The 16268-nt window shown below is 37.9% G+C and overlaps 1 protein-coding gene across 6 annotated transcripts in view; it reads right to left on the bottom strand.

Moving 5' to 3' along the window:
- Positions 1-16268, bottom strand: part of LOC124173199 — a 195115-nt gene that overhangs the window by 17775 nt on the left and 161072 nt on the right. For 3 of the 6 annotated variants that reach the window (XM_046552722.1, XM_046552728.1, XM_046552723.1), the window contains exon 4: positions 10461-10540. The exons of 2 other annotated variants lie outside the window; for them this stretch is intronic. The gene's annotated coding sequence lies outside the window, so the exon portion shown is untranslated. Of the gene's footprint in view, positions 1-10460; positions 10541-10637; positions 10745-16268 lie in introns of those variants that run through there. One more of the 6 variants, XM_046552724.1, reaches the window with a different exon arrangement.

Here is a 16268-nt window from a genome sequence, read left to right as displayed (position 1 = left end):
TACATGACTCGGTTGTCGGATGGTCATGGACATTTGTGGGGGTGAAAGATGAGAAGACAGTTCGTAGGAAATCCCGGCGTCGACATTGTACTGCATTCTGGTTCCCGCTGTCGCCGTGTAAGGTGACCTTGGGGCGAGGGTATGTGCAATGCTGCGATGGAGGCTGCTAGCAGGTGGCACAGTGACCAGCTTGCAGGTAGCGCTTGGCTTATTTTATTAGGATTACTAATACCCTATCAAACGAAGGAAACTTTCTGACCATAGGCTGTTTTAATAGGCGATTATCAATACATGTTTCCCTGAGCTCAGTGCCTCATGCGTGCATTGGTAATCTCAGACGATGTAAAACTCCTATCAACTCGTATAGAAACTAGATCCCTGTGACGTCACATGGAGTGGAATCGCATGGACGCCAAACTGGCCTTTTTTCAAATGAGATTAAAATTGACCATTAACATTCGTATAAAATGGGATTTTTAAAACCAAATAATTTGTATGTTATGAACACAAATTGTGTGTAAGGAATCGCAATCAATGCCTTTCGTTTTTTTATGAAGGAATCTGCCCTATTCTGACACTATTACCATCAACAATCCTCATTATTTTTTCCTTGTTATATCATGCTAAGCATTCAGAGTATTGAATATTCACAAGGGAATTCGAAAAATGAGAATATGTGGGAGAATGCATTGTCTTATTGCCTAGTTCACAATAGGGTCGTTTCCTATTATGTTTTTAATGTCTAAATCGTAAGGTTATTACTCCTGGAGTACGCATTTCACCCATTCAGATTTTTAAATCACGATATTTATTTTTTGCGATTAAGGAAATGTGAAATTTTCAAGCGCGTGAAAATGCGACGGCTAATTATGAATGCTTGTAAAACCCAGTGTGACGGCATTCTGGTTCCCCCTGTCGCCGTGTTAGGTGACCTTGGGGCGAGGCAATGTGCACTGTTGCGATGAAGGCTGCTAGCAGGTGGCACAGTAACCAGCTTGCAGGTAGCGCTTGGCTTGTTGTATTAGTATTATTAATACCCTATCAAACGAAGGAAACTTTCTGACTATAGGCTGTGTTAATAGGTGATTATCAAGACATGTTTCCCTGAGCTCAGTGCCTCATGCGTGCATTGGTAATCTCAGACGATGTAAAACTCCTATCAACTCGTATAGAAACTAGATCCCTGTGACGTCACGTGGAGTGGAATCTCATGGACGCCAAACTGGCCTTTTTTGAAATGAGATTAAAATTGACTAATAACATTCTTATGTACTGGGATTTCTAAAACCAAATAATTTGTACATTATGAATACATTAGTGGTGGGTAAGGAATCGCAATCAATGCCTTTCTTTTACTTTGATGAAGGAAACTACCGTATTCTGACACTGTAGGATATTCACAAGGGGATTCGAAGAATGAGAATATGATGGAGGATGCATTGTCTCGTCGCCTAGTTCACAATTGCCGCACTCTACTCGACTCGATACTAGTGCTGTTCGAGAGTCTCGTCTCGGCGGTCGAGACGAGAATTTAATTTCTCTGCATTGTCGGGACGAGACTCCCTCGGTGCGGCGAAAGTCTCGCCTGGCAGTCGAGAGTCTTGACGAGACTCGTCCCGTCCCGACAATGCCGAGAAATAAAATTAGCGTCTCTACCGCCGAGACTCGTCTTGGTGGTCTCGAGAGTCTCGCACAGCCCCACTCGATTCCCGACCCGACTCGCGGCAGCGGGAACTAGAACGACGTTACAAGGAGATTTTCCGGCATTCATACTTACCCGTTGCGTTTTCGCGCGCTTGAAATTTTTCACTTTTCATTTAATAGCAAAAAATAGATGTCCTTTTAAAATATAAATGCGTAAAATACGTACTCGAGGAGTAATACTCTTTCAATTAAGGCAACAAAAAAATTATAGTAAACCAACCTATTGCATTCACATTCAGATTGAATGAAGAAAAGTAGGTCAAACTGTCGCAGAATTGCTGTGGCTAAAATTTCTGGGAAAATAAATTCATACAGAGGTAACGTACACTGAAAACAGAAACTGGTTAGAAAATAGGAAAAGAGCAATGAGACGCGCTAAATGTTTACTTGATAGCCGTATTTGAAGACTTTTCCTCACGGTTGCGACGTTAAAAATAACTCTTTATATGAAATTCTAGGGAAGTTCCATTTTTTACGCAGAACTCCGACAAAATGTCATTTGATTGTCATCATTGACAGTGGCAGTAGCTAAACGCACATATTTGGCATAAATGAATTACATTCTGCTGCAACCACAATTATGAATACGTATTTTTCGGTATTTTTCTGTCGAATAATACTTCTAAAAACGTAAAGAGTCATTTGGTTCTTTGAATTAAACTACTTTTTACACTTTCCTAATGTAGGGTGGCTCCTAGCGATTGGTCAATACCTAGCGTCTCAATATCTAGCGGTAGCTTTCAGAATTCTTCAGGTTCGGACATAAAGAAAAGCTATAAATTAATCTTAAAAAAATCTTAACGCCGGATTAACTACATATTAACGTTCATAGGAAAAATGCTATTTAGTTACGGAAAAATAACCGCACGTGTTTGCCAAGAAAGAAATGCACCAAAAAAATATCGAGCCCTTAGGGTCGTAATTATATACTCCTCCAGACGATAATCCGTAATGTTCTATCCAAGCAGTGAGTGATGGAAGAATTCTTATTCTGAGTTATAATGAAAAGAGTATAAAAGAGACTTATCCGTTATCAAATCTTGATTACATTTGAGACGCTAATGGGACGTATCTCTGAAGCAAACAGGAAACATTACTTAAAGTTTCGATAACGTTTTTGGATCGTAAGAAGTCGTCGAGGATGATATTCTAGCATAACTTCAAAATTCTCATCGCTATTCATGTATTTCAACTCTCGTGGCTAAACTCAGCGTCCAAAGAAAAATGGAGAAGCATTGAGGTCGCTTATCTCTCCATTTTCGATATCTTATCTCCGCTTCACATTGACTCTGCCTTCACCTGTTTTTGTCACTTTAGAGGAAAGGACTCCCAACATTTATCTATCGCAAACGCCGCTTTAGAGAAACGATGGAAAAAAAATCCTTTGCAAAGTGACGCACCGAAATATACGGGTTCACTTATAGACAATATGGGAAATATATTTACAAATCGCGTACATTTAATTGAACATTATTTCCCTTGATTATTCCTTTATCTTAACAGATAATTGTTGTACTGATAACTGAAGAAATCAAACTCATTTCAAATTTCAGAGGGGGATTTTTGCATTAAAATTCAAAGATTTTCATAAATTTTTTCTTTCAATATTTCATTGGATGCAGCGATATACGCTTGGTAAGAGCTCACTTTGACTGTGCAAATATTTAAATGCCATTTTATCAATTTACTCGCATTTTATAACATTGTACTGATAATGAAAGTGCACAAGAAGAGTTGTCCCAACGAAATTAATTTATGTATTTGCAGGCGCAAATTTGTCTTTTGTGTTTTTTTGCATTATAGTATTATTAACTAAATTCACTTTTGCCTTTTTGCATAATATCTGACCCCACCAAGTCGCGTTGGAATATTTGGTATGAATATTTACCAAAACCTATGTTCTGCCCATGTACTGTGCTTAGATATACTTAAGCATATACACGAATATTTCTTCTTCGAAATCCATTTCCTTCGGTGACTGGAGATGTCACTTACAGGAAAAAATTAAATTGTAACTTAAAAATCAGAAAAAATCTAATAAATACTAGAAATTCGCACCAAAAATAATCTTTCCATGCAATCTGTGATAGCTGAAATTAATTTAAGGGAAGAGTCACTGTTATATCTGTAAAAAAATGTTTTTTTCTGAATAATAAAAAAACTGAATATTTCATGAATGTGTACGTGACTTAATACACGATGGTGAAAACATTAAATCACAATTTTTTTCATTTATCTCCAGATGACTCGTTTTGCCATCAGTGCTATCTGTATGGTCCGATTTTACAGGACAGTACAGGAGGAGGAATCGAAGGAGATAAGAGAGAAAGAAGAAGGAGATGATAAAAAGCGACGGGGCATTTATGAGAGAATGAATCTCGTGAAGGGAGGTGTGCGCCTTTTCAAAGTACCGTTTTGCACAGCGTAGATTTTTAATGTTTGGAGCAGACGAAGGAGAGGTTAAGTGCCATATTGCAGAGCGTCACTCGAGTGTTGATTTTCCCCCACTCGTCACTCCAAGTGCACTCTCGGTCGCCACTTTGGCATTCCAAGACGTCACTCGAGTGACGTTGCTCCCTCGGACTGCCCTCGGAAACGAGTGACCTGCGTCGGACACTCCGAGGGGTCACTCAAGTGGAGTGAGCAAAATTCAAGATGTCTGCCGTTATCACCTCGCATATTAAAAGCGGAATATTGGGAGTAAAACGATATCTACCGACAAAATTCAATTCCAGTGATTTAAATTAGGCATGATTAAGCGATTACAATTTAGATTAGAGGCGTCAATCGTTTTAAATAAGTTCAAACAACGTTCTTTCTGATACCCCGATGCGTCCATGGGTCTGTGATTTGGCATAATTGGTAATCAGATAGTAATTACTGATTTTATTAATGGAAATCTATATAGATTTTGATATAGTAAATATCATAATCTAAATATACTAGTTTACATTTGTGCATCACTTTACTTATGTTATCGGCTCTTATTCAAAAAATACTAAAATATTACGGGGACCTTACCGACTGGCTTTGATTCAGCTTGGGGTGCGATTCGTAAATCAACTTACAATTGCAATATAAACCGCTGCTAATAAATTATGGTTGAAAATAAAACAATATGAAAGTATTTTGTCCCCTTGTATGACATGGAACGCATCATTAATTTTCCCCGAAGAAATGTATTTTTAATTAACTTTTCGCGTCGAGGTTCAAATTTACAGCTCTTCACTGCTGCACTTGAGTGACGGAAGAAGAAAGGGTAGTGCGGAGGAAAACCCGGCGTTAACACTTCCAGTACCGGCCGCTAACTTTAAAGCCCTACTAAAAAATCCAGCCATTTTTACTAAATTCGCAATTTTTTAAAAACGCGTCAAAAATATATTGCGAAATATATATCCAAATATTTATATCGATATGTATAACAATGAAATGGAAGTTGCTCTTTTTTATGAATGAGTTGAATAACCTTCGTAGCTAACTTTTAAATATATATTTTTTAATAATGAAAACCTACCGTTTTTTAAAAATAAAAGAAGTCGCGACAAATGATGTACCGCCATAAAATGCATAATATTTTTATTTCGCTCGATTTGAAGTATTTAAACCATGCAAATCATACAAAAGCATTGTTCCAAGCAAATAATTCAAAAACCTGGATGAAGAAAAGAGTCACTGGACCCCCAACGAACGGTTCTTCCCTGCAAAAAATTTTCACACGAAGTAGGCTGAGATAAGGGTACCGGTAGCTACAGAGGATGCAATCATCAAAAAATGATTGTTTTCATCGAGCTCCAGCTAATCAAGAAATTAAGTACGTCTTAGAAGCGTGATTCTGCGATGAAAAAAAGCGATTTTGTTAACTTTGCTAAAATGGCCATTTTCCGGTGGTTTGCAGCCACCTTTTTTTGCATGCATGTTTTTTTCCAGCCTTTATATCAACTCACCAACCTGTCTGTTTGTTTGTCTGTTTGTCTGGTACAAATCTTGTAACTCAAATTTGACTCACTTCCTGTGAAGCAAAAACGCTGAAATTTTGCACGCTTCTTCATTTCCGATGACAATACATGAAAATATAACTTTTTCTCTCCAACCCCCCTTTAACCACCCCCCAGTCAACCTATAGCCCCCCAACACATGTTTTTGATCTAAGAAATGGTCGATTTTCGTGTTTTGCGACCACAGTAAAAGTTATCCACTTTAGGCATATCCACGTAGTAGGCATTTAAAAGCATAGGGGTGGCATTTTGAAACATAGGGAGCTTACCATTCACTGAAAATTTAATAAATATAGTGACTTTTTTAATACGTCACTTTTGGTTTTTCGGGATCACTGGGTTTTTTTGCTTTGTGTCATATATAAACGTTGCTCATCCCCTGTAATCTAAATATAAAGGCTGATTTTTTAAAAAAAAAATTTTATAAGAGCCTATTTTAACTTTAATGGATTTGCAATAAGAATTCAAGGCCATCCGCAGGTCTTATCTCTGCAGGATTATGGAGTGCAGGACATGGTGGTTAGAAATTGCACCTTTTAAATGAGATAAGTAGGTGACCGAAGGTATGGATGGAGCGAGTGCTTAGAGGAGTAGAGAATGAAAACAGTGCTAATGATGGCAAATTAATAAGATGACGAATGAAGTGCAGGACATGGTGGGTAAGTAATTGCACTTTTTCAATGACATAAGGAGGAGACCGAAGGTATGGATGGAGCGAGTGCTTAGAGGAGTAGGGAATGAAAACAGTGCTAAAGATTAGATGAGGTATGAAGTACAGGACATGGTGGGTTAGGAATTGCACCTTTTCAATGAGATAATAAGGAGACCGAAGGTATGGATGGAGCGAGTGCTTAAAGGAGAAGAAATGATGATAACTGTGCTAAAGATGGAAATATGATAAGATGAGGCATGAAGTGCAGGATATGGTGGGCTTGGAATTGCACCTTTTCAATGAGATAAGTAGGAGACCCAAGGTTTGGATTGAGCGAGTGCTTAAAGGAGAAGAAATGATGAAAACAGTGCTAAAGATGGAAATATGATAAGATGAGGTATGAAGTGCAGGACATGGAGGGTTAGGAATTGCACCTTTTAAATGAGATAAGCAGGAATCCGAAGGTATGGATGGAGCGAGTGCTTAAAGGAGAAGAAATGATGAAAACAGTGCTAAAATTGGAAATATGATAATATGAGGTATGAAGTGCAGGACGTGGTGGGTTAGGAATTGGACCTTTTAAATGAGATAAATAGGAATCCGAAGATATGGATGGAGCGAGTGCTTAAAGGAGAAGAAATGATGAAAACAGTGCTAAAGTTGGATATATGATAAGATTAGTCATGAAGTGCAGGACATGGTGGGCTAGGAATTGCACCTTTTCAATGAGATAAGAAGGAGACCGAAGGTATGGATGGAGCGAGTGCTTTAAGGATGAGAAATGATGAACACAGTGCTAAAGATGGAAATTAGATAACATGAGGTATTAAGTGCAGGGCATGGTGGGTTGGGAATTGCACCTTTTCAATGACATAAGAAGGAGACCGAATGTATGGATGGAGCGAGTGATTAGAGGAGTAGGGAATGAAATAAGTGATAAAGATGGCAATAATATAAGATGAGGTATGGAGTGCAGGACATGGTGTGTTAGGAATTTCACCTTTAAAATGAGATGAATAGGAGACCAAAGGTATGGATGGAGGGAGTGCTTAGAGGAGTAGGGAATGAAATAAGTGATAAAGATGGCAATAATATAAGATGAGGTATGAAGTGCAGGACATGGTGGGTTGGGAATTGCACCTTTTCAATGAGATAAGTAGGAGACCGAAGGTATGGATGGAGCGAGTGCTTAGAGTGGTAGGGAATGAAAACAGTGCTACAGATGGCAATATAATAAGATTAGGTATGAAGTGCAGGACATGGTGGGTTAGGAATTGCACCTTTTCAATGAGATAAGTAGGAGACCGAATGTATGGATGGAGCGAGTGCTTAGAGTGGTGGGGAATGAAAACATTACTAAAGATTGCAATATGATTAGATGAGGTATGAAGTACAGGACATGGTGAGTTAGGAATTGCACCTTAAAATGAAATAGGTAGGAGACCGAAGGTATGGATGGAGCGAGTGCTTGAAGGAGTAGGATATTGAAAACAGTGCTTAAGATGGAAGTATGATAAGATAAGGTATAAAGTACAGGACATGGTGGGTTAGGAATTGCACCTTTTCAATGAGATAAGTAGGAGACCGAAGGTATGGATGGAGTGAGTGCTTAAAGGAGAAGAAACGATGAAAACAGTGCTAAAGATGGAAATATGATAAGATGAGGTATGAAGGGCAGGATATGGTGGGTTAGGATTTGCATCTTTTCATTGAGGTAAGTAGGAGACCGAAGGTATGGATGGAGAGAGTTCTTTAAGGAGAAGAAATGATGAAAACAGTGCTAAAGATGGAAATTTGATAAGATGAGGTATGAAGTGCAGGACATGGTGGGTTAGGAATTGCACCTTTTCAATGAGATAAGTAGGAGGCTTAAGGTATGGATGGAGCGAGTGCTTTGAGGAGTAGGGAATGAAATATGAGCTAAAGATGGCAAAAATATAAGATGAGGTATGAAGTGCAGGACATGGAGGGTTAGGAATTGCACCTTTTCCATGAGATAAGTAGGAGACCGAATGTATGGATGGAGCGAGTGCATAGAGTGGTAGGAAATGAAAACAGTGCTAAAGATGGCAATAAGATAAGATGAGGTATGAAGTGTGGGATATGGTGGATTAGGAATTGCACCTTTTCAATGATATAAGTAGGAGACCGAAGGTATGGATTGAAAGAGTGCTTAGAGTGGTAGGGAATGAAAACAGTGCTAAAGATTGCAATATGATAAGATGAGGTATGAAGTACAGGACATGGTGGTTTAGGATTTCACCTTTTCAATGAGATAAGTAGGAGACCGAAGGTATGCAAAGAGCGAGTGCTTAAAGAAGGAAGAAATAATGAAAACAGTGCTAAAGATGGCAATATGATAGGATGTGGTATGAAGTGCAGGACATGGTGGGCTAAGAATTAAACCTTTTAAATGATATAATTCGGAGACCTAAGGTATGGATGGAGAGAGTGCTTAAAGGAGAAGAAAAATGAAAACTGTGCTAAAGATTGAAATATGATAAGATCAGGTATGAAGTACAGGACATGGTGGGTTAAGAATTGCACCTTTTCAATGAGATAAGTAGTAGACAGAAGGTATGGATGGAGTGAGTGCTTAACCCTTTCACTGCTGTTCAATCTCCGGAAACCTTCTCCTCACATGCGGCGAAAATGTTAAAATGCGTTTCCTGGCCCATGGAGCAGGTACTTCCAGGATGGGTGTGGTACACCCTCCGAAGGGTCGTTTATCCGCGACCCTATCCTCGACGAACTCACCCTCGCAGGACCGTCTCATCGGCCCTACCAGCGGGGGCCCTACCTCCAGAAAAGTGACCGCTCTGACTAAAATTTGAAAATCAATCAATCAATCCGATCATCACAAAATGATTGTTTTCATTGCACTCCTGCCAATCAAGCAATCAAGTACGTCTTTGAACCGTGTTTCTGCGATAAAAAATAACGATTTTGTTAACTTTGCAACAAAACGTGGCTGCGGACCACTGGAAAACTGCCATTATATCAAAGTTAACAAAATCGGTAGATATAACTTTTTACTATTTATCTTTGAATTGTTTGGTATTTTTTGCAGGATTATTGAGATATAGGATCACAAGATGGAAGTAATGGATTCTAAGCTAAACACACTGGATAACATCTACCCCCACAAGCAATCCAGATATGAAAGCTGGTAGGTGTTGTGCTCACAATCAAACAGTGAAGCGAACTATTGCCCAAGAACTGCAAACGCATCTTCATCAGTTCAACGATTCAAATCGAAACGTAAGCAAGTATTATTAAATAACTGCAATTAATAGTGATAACCTATGAACGGTACTTGCAAAAAATTTGTTGGTAGGTACTTAATTGTTGATATAGTTATTTATGAAATAAAAAGAAGCTAATCCGTGACGTGGTTGAGAGAAGAAGGTCACTATAGCCGTTTTCGGATGTTAGCGAGATGAACGAATAACAATTGATTTTTGTTTACACAGCTTGATAAATCAAGCTATGTAAACAAAATGTGAAGTCAACCGGGTCCTCTAGTAAGTAATAAAAAAAGTTTATTTTTCAGTTTTTCATGTCCTTATTACTCAAAAATATGAGGATAGCGATGATTATTGACATTTAAATAGTAATTTTGAAAGTATTCACTATTAAAAAATGCAGCAAATCCTCAGACCGCATGCCAACATTGGAAACGCCTGTATAAATTGAAACTAAATCTGAAACAAAAGTAAAAAATAATCAGCTAATGAGAACTGACTAAAGATGGCCTCTGATTAAGATGGTCTAGGGCGCCCACAAGCTATTTTATGCACTAACGTTGGAATAAGTTATTTCCCCATGAATAAAAAATGAATATTTCGTTTAAATAGAGTTTCGGAATATCGAATTAACTCTGTCAACCTTCGAACACATATGTAATACACGTGTGGCGAGAAACATTCTATGGATATAACACAAGAAATATTTGCTAACAATTCTTACGATAAATTACCTTCAAACTCTGTCGGTTGATTATATTAGATTTAATCTTGAACTTGAAAGGCATTCTATATAAAAAGGCAATCACGCTATTATGCATAATTCGAAAAAAGCGTTGATTAAATGCGTTAGAAATTACTCACCCAATAGAAAGGGCAAACCGTTAGATATCGGTTTTCGCTTCTTCCTCGGCTTTCCTATCACCAATGCAGAGAAGGCAATCCTGAAACGTAAAACGAAACACTTCTGTTACTGACACGAGAAAATAATTTCACTCTCACGAAGAAAACCTCTTCTTTCAATGCCTTTTTTAACCTTACAGAAATCTTAATCCAAAACGATGGACAAATGCTTCTAAGATAACAGAGTTTGAATTACAAGATGGCTGAACAGTTCCCAGATGCAACTCGAACGAGATATGCTCATCCTTTGGCTTAGGAAGAGGCCTTTATACCCACAAACAGCGGGCTTATCTAATCTTTAGCGCCTCATAAAAAAATAGAGGTCTAGGGACTGCCAATTCATTATACTGCCAGACAACGCTCGGGCGAACATAATTGGAATACTCTCGACTGATTTAGTCGATAAGAAGGATGGATATCACTTTTAACGTTTTTTCATCGGATTGGTTGTGATCTTCTGCGAGATTTTTGATACATGGGATCACGAGATGAAGATGAAGGCAATGGATTTTGAGCGGACCACTCAAAGGCAATCGGAGATTCCCAATCACTCCATAAAAGGCGTGGCTTAGTAACTGAAAAATTGATATCCATCTTTGAAAGTTGGTGACGTAGTTTCGCCAGCACGCTGCATCGTCGAAGATAAATGTATTCGCGTTGGATTTTCTCCGCGTTTAGGAAGCACAGCGCAGGCGAATGCGCATTGGCTGTCGTTTTTGGAAAGCTTAGGTATGCTGGAGGTTGATATGCAGGAGTAGCTGAATTTGGAGTGATGATTGCCATTAGTTTCATCGTTCAATATTATTTTGAACTTTTGATCATAATTAACTTGATATTTTCTCAACATAAGACAAATGTTAAACTCTAAATTATATTACAATCACAAAAGGACCTTTGATTACCATAACGCACATCCGTCATCGGTATTAGCAGATGAACACAGTGTGAGAGCTCCTTGTTAGTGACTACTATCTCTTAAATACCAATTTATATAATATAACTGTCCTCTCTTGATTGCTCAAGTTGAAGCTATTTGGGTAATTTGGCTGCACCTAGCTGTTTTAGCAATGACGATCCCAAATAAATTTTTCTGATACCATTTCACGTTACTTATTTTCACTCTCTGTACTTAATTTTCTATTATTCATGTAGCTAGATTTAGGAAATATAATAAAGCCATAATGTATAGGCAAGTGCCCTTAGTGATGATACATGGTTAACGCCTCTTTAATCGCCAAATTTAACTTCAACGTAATGACCACCTGGGAAGAAAATTTTAAGGAATGACATGGCATGAAAATATAAAAAAAAACATTCGTATTGCGTGATTATCGAAATCATGAATCGACCTGTTCTAGGGCCAATGTTTAGAGAGCCGACGACCATCGTATTTCATTTGTTTACGCAATTCAGAGCTGTCAAGGGCTCTTTTTTGCCGATGGGGCTAGAGCTTTCATCGCTTCGACGCAACGCAGTACTGTTAAGGCACCCTAGTATAATAGGCACCTTGAATATGTACTCTGTACTAACGTTTGGGTTCTAAGGCAGTCTCAATGCCCAATGTGTCGGCTGTGTCCACTGATGTCCCGAAGAGCGTAGATTCCATTGTAGGTGAGTCGCGGGCGAAGCATACTTCGGAGAATATGGCGAAGAATTCGTAGCTGGATCTTTTGCGCCTTGTCATAATGCGACGGGTATGATTATTTCCCCGGTATAAGGGATATATTGCTTTTAAAACTCCCGGTTGTATGAGGGAATTGCGAGGGCAAAATTTTGGAAGACAAGTAGTTCCTGAACTGGCCGCTCTCAGACGCCAACGAGCTTTGCGTTAATTTTTTCCGCCATTGTACATACATACTAATTATGGATCTGTGATTAGTTTTTGTGTCGTGTTCATTAAAGTTGCTGTAGTCAATGCAAGAAATCATTTTAAATATCCAAAATGCTTTATAAGGGTTAATAATTCTTTTAGATGAGTAAATAATTCAATTTCAAAAGAAATATTTTAATTAAAAACACTGGTAACTCAATGAATTCACCATGGACTTGCCGAAAGATGGGGTTGGAAGGTCTATTTTGGTGACCTCAAATAACGCATAATCAAATGAAAAGACAATGCATAGCCCATTGACCAGGGCAGGACACATGTTGAGTTTTTTCTCAAATCCTATCCTACTCGTAAGACGGATAAAGTTTTCCTCTCGTAGGCGCCGGCAGGAAAGTGTTATGGCTGTTTTACTCAGTGGGTTTTACATTGAATGACCATCATTCTCCACCTGAAGCTTAAACTTTCTCATTATTGATTACTAACTAATGATTATTCGAATGTAATTTAGAGCATATTCAAATTTGCTTGAATTATTTCCATGAATTGTATGAGAGTACGGAGTCCACCTTGCTGCTGGCACCACCTTGGAATTTTATGATAATATTTAATAATATGGTATGCTTTTAATAATTACGGATACTTTATAACATATAAAATTACCGAAGTCATAACAACTTTTTTACCATAGCAAATTATATTTACGCACTATTGTTTTGTTGTGGTGCCTTAACATCTGAAACTTTAACTGTGAAAATGACTGAATTCCGTCGAATATCCGTAAAAACTAGATTAAAAGAATTGAATAACTCAAGACTGTATCCAGGTAAATTAGCTTAAATATTTATTTCTGAAAACTTGAGATGATATAATCTTATAATATTCATGCCATTCGATACCAGGAATGTAAACAGTAAAATATTTACCATAGCAGGCAAGTGTCGAAGAAGAGCCGAATGCGTAGATTCCTTCTCCGCTCTACTATTGTTTTGATAAACACTCGGTGTCTCCTGTGATTGGTCGCTCGCGTCTCAGCCCTCCATTGTTAGCGGGAAGCCGTGCGAGTCGATCGCTCTTTCCCTACAACCGTCGCCTTCTCTCGTTTTTTTGCGGCCTTTTGATTTGTGTTTTTAATGCATTTGATACACTGTGGCATTCTTATACTATAGCCATCGTGCTTCTAGTTAACAAAATCATGAAATATTGATGACAATCTCTAAAATTCGCCCATGTTATATACCGGGCGGAGTACAAAATGAAACTTTTCCATCCCTTCGGCGGAAGTGATTGCACAACAGAGAGCACTAAAATGGGGACAAGTGATGCAAACAAATGTAAAGGGAACAGTTTTGCCTTTTATTGTAAGAGTGAGAAATAACGTAGGTGAATTTTGAAATTCTTATATTGTTCAATATTCAAATGTTTTTTACATTTATTATTGAGCAAATATTTTTCTTATTTCTTTTAAATGCAACTTAATTTTCCGTTTAAGCGAATATTTTCCCTTCGAAATTCATTGCCGTTTCCAGATAGAACTGTTTCTTTCAAATAAAATATTAAATTGCAACTGAATAATCAGAGAAAAGTCGAACAATAAATACTTAAAATCCATTCCAAAATAATATTGCCATGCAATCTGAGATAGGTGAAAAAAACTAAAGTGAGAAAAACTCTTGTTCCAAGAAAAACTACTTTTTCTGAATAATTCACAACTCGATATTTCACGAATGCATACGTGACCGAAGTCACAATCGTTAAGAAATAAAATCTTGTTTTTTTTGCCGTTATCACCAAATGACTCAATGTTATCTCTCTGGTCCATTTCAATTTCAATTTGCGCGTTCGGTGGGAGACAAGAGTAAGTGGTCACGCACGCAGAATTCCGTTTAGAGGAGGCGATCGCGAATTTCCGAGAAAGATCGAAAGCGGTTGGAGTGGGAGATAAGAGGTGGACAGCAGGAGAATACAAATAAGATAAGAGATAAACACGATGGGGATAAGCAGAGCGACGGCGCATTCCTGTAGGGTTGAATTTTGTGAATCCCGGGGATCTCCAAGGCAGTGGCGTGGAGAGAGGGTAGTTCGGACACCCTCCCAAAATATGAGAACACAATTACTCGCCTCCATCAAAGAAAACGAAATATTGAAAAGCCATTAATTTACAAAAAATTATTTGAATAAATGAAGTTTTTTCAATTATGAAAAACATTAAAATTAGTTCAAAACCTTCTGTATAGTACCTTATCACAAAAAAGAATTTCTCCTGGTTTTGGATGCCCCCGAACGAAATTCCCGACATAACTCCGACAAAATGTCATTTGATTGTCAACATTGACAGTTGTAATAGCTAATCCCACATATCTGCTATAATTGACTTGCATTGTGCAGCAATCGCATGTCTAAGTATGTATTTTTCGGCGATTTTCTTTCTAATGAAACTTCTGTAAAACCTTAAGACTCATTTGATTCTTTGAATTAAAGGATTTTTTGCACTTTCCTAATGTAAAGTGGCTCCTAGCGATTGGTCAATACCTAGCCTCTCAATATCTAGAGGTAGCTTTCTGAGTCCTTCAGGTTCAGGCATAAAGAAAAGCTATTAATTAATCTTAAAGTAAGCTTAACGCCGGATTAACTACATATTAATGTTATTTGGAAAAAATTCTATTTATTAAAGGCATTATTACCGCTCGCGTTTGCCGAGTTAGAAATGCACCTAAAAATATCAAGCCCGTAGGGTCGTAATTATATACTCCTCCAGACGATAATCCGTAATTTTTTCTCCAAGCAGTTACTGACGGAAGAATTCTTGTTCTGCGTCGTAACGAAAAGAGAAAATAAGCTCTTATAAAATTTTTTTTTTAAAACCAGCCTTTATATTTAGATTACAGGGGATGAGGAACGTTTATATGTGACACAAAGCAAAAAAAACTCAGTGACCCCGAAAAACCAAAAGTGACGTATTAAAAAAGTCACTATATTTATTAACTTTTCAGTGAATGGTAAGCCCCCTATGTTTCAAAATGCCACCCCTATGCTTTTAAATGCCTACCCCTGTCGCAAAACACGAAAATCGACCATTTGGAACTTCTTAGATCAAAAACATGTTTTGGGGGGCTATAGGTTGACTGGGGGGTGGTTAAAGGGGGGTTGGAGAGAAAAAGTTATATTTTCATGTATTGTCATCGGAAATGAAGAAGTGTGCAAAATTTCAGCGTTTTTGCTTCACAGGAAGTGAGTCAAATTTCAGTTACAAGATTTGTACCAGACAAACAGACAGGTTGGTGAGTTGATATAAAGGCTATAAAAAGAGACATATCCGTTATCAAATCTTGATTACATTTGAGACACTAATGGGACGTATCTCTGAAGCAAACAGGGAGCATTATTTTAAGTTTCGATTACGTTTTTGGATCGTAAGAAGTCGTTGAGGATGATATTCTAGCCTATCTTCAAAATTCTCATCGCTCTGCAAGAATTTCAACTCTCGTGTCTAAACTCAGCGTCCAAAGATAAATGGAGAAGCATTGAGGTCGAGAATCTCTCCTTTTTCGATATCTTATCTGCGCCTCACATTGACTCTGCCTTCACCTGTTTTTGTCACTTCGGAGGAAAGGACTCCCAACATCTATCTATCGCAAACGCCGCTTTAGAGAAACGATGGAAAAAAATATCCTACGCAAGTTGAAGCACTGAGCTACATGGGTTCTCTTGTAGACAATATGGGAAATAGATTTACAAATCGCGTACATTTAAATGAAAATTATCTCCGAGAACGTCAGAGATAATTGTTGTACTTATAACTGAAGAAATCAAACCCATTTCAAATTTAAGAGGGGGATTTTAGCATTAAAATTCAAAGATTTTCATAAAATTTGTCTCAGTATTTCATTGGATGCGGCGATACACGCTTGGTAGGAGCTCACTTTGACTGTACAAATATTTAA

This window comes from Ischnura elegans, assembly GCF_921293095.1.
Source record: "Ischnura elegans chromosome 13 unlocalized genomic scaffold, ioIscEleg1.1 SUPER_13_unloc_4, whole genome shotgun sequence".
Taxonomy (NCBI): domain Eukaryota; kingdom Metazoa; phylum Arthropoda; class Insecta; order Odonata; family Coenagrionidae; genus Ischnura; species Ischnura elegans.
This window is presented reverse-complemented; position numbering and strand designations above follow the sequence as displayed.